This window comes from Perkinsus marinus (genome assembly GCF_000006405.1).
Source record: "Perkinsus marinus ATCC 50983 genomic scaffold scf_1104296937664, whole genome shotgun sequence".
NCBI classification, from domain to species: Eukaryota; Perkinsozoa; order Perkinsida; family Perkinsidae; genus Perkinsus; species Perkinsus marinus.
In genome coordinates this window covers 1-1,091 of record NW_003213777.1, presented here as the reverse complement: position 1 = coordinate 1,091, position 1,091 = coordinate 1, and the positions used below count along the sequence as shown (strand labels likewise).

Genomic DNA, 1,091 nt, shown 5'->3' with positions numbered 1-1,091 from the left:
TACCTGAGCATCCGAATTCCGCTCACGTATCCTGACGGATTGACCAATTACCGCCTAAACCATTTCGGAAGAGTATTCAACTTTAATATCAATCAAAGTGACTAACTTCATCGCCCGATTAGTTCAGCTGGATAGAATGTCTGCCTACGGAGCAGATGGTCGTGGGTTCGAATCCTGCATCGGGTATACATTAACCTCACTTCCTCTTCATCCATCCTACGTCAACGAAATCGGGCATCCGATGTGAAGCTCCACCTAGTTTGCACAAGACGCTGAAGTCAAGCACATGAGATAGTGGTGCGCACCAACGGCTGTACCTGAGCAATCCGGATTCCGCTCACGCATCCTGAATCGGCCACTCGATGTGAAGCTCCACCTAGTTTGCACAAGACGCTGAAGGCAAGCACATGAGATAGTGGTGCGCACCAACGGCTGTACCTGAGTATTCCGAATTCCGCTCACGTATCCTGACGGATTGACCAATTACCGCTTAGTTAGCCAGACTCGTCTGGTGCCCATGGCGTCTGTCGACGCTTGCGGGCAGACTTTTTCGCTTGGTGTCTCATTGAAACTCACCGCAAATGTTACCAACGGGCAACAACCCACTCACATTGGGTGGTATGGTAAACAGGACAGCGGACCCTGAATGCGGGATTCGGTCGAAAGACTAAACTCGAACCAGAAACCCGCACGTCGGGCCGCCAAATCGCAGGGTTGAGGCTCGCTCGAGGTCGACCTCCGGAGGTCGGCCAACGAGCTGTCTCAGCCGAGTGATTCAACCCGGGAGAGGGGGGGGGGCGGGGAGAAGATAAACGAGCCCGCGACGCAACTGCGGAGGGGAAGGTATACATATGCAACGAGCCACTCACAACAGGCCTGGAGTACAGGCTATGGAAAGCCTCCTAGATGTTCCTCACGATCGTAACTATGCAGTACTGTAACGGTCTACTTCGCTCGCCGACGACACAAGTTACCGCACTCTCGATTTTTTTGTGTGGTTGTTTCGCACCGGTGACTCTGGTCTTGTACTAAACTTGATTACTTCGTAACCATCACCTAAACCATTTCGGAGAGTATTCAACTTTAATATC

At 51.8% G+C, this 1,091-nt stretch overlaps 1 non-coding gene across 1 annotated transcript; it reads left to right on the top strand.

Moving 5' to 3' along the window:
- Positions 1 to 112: 112 nt before the first annotated feature.
- Pmar_PMAR008045 lies at positions 113 to 186 on the top strand. Its single transcript has one exon. It is a non-coding gene; the product is annotated as a tRNA-Arg (tRNA).
- Positions 187 to 1,091: the final 905 nt, after the last annotated feature.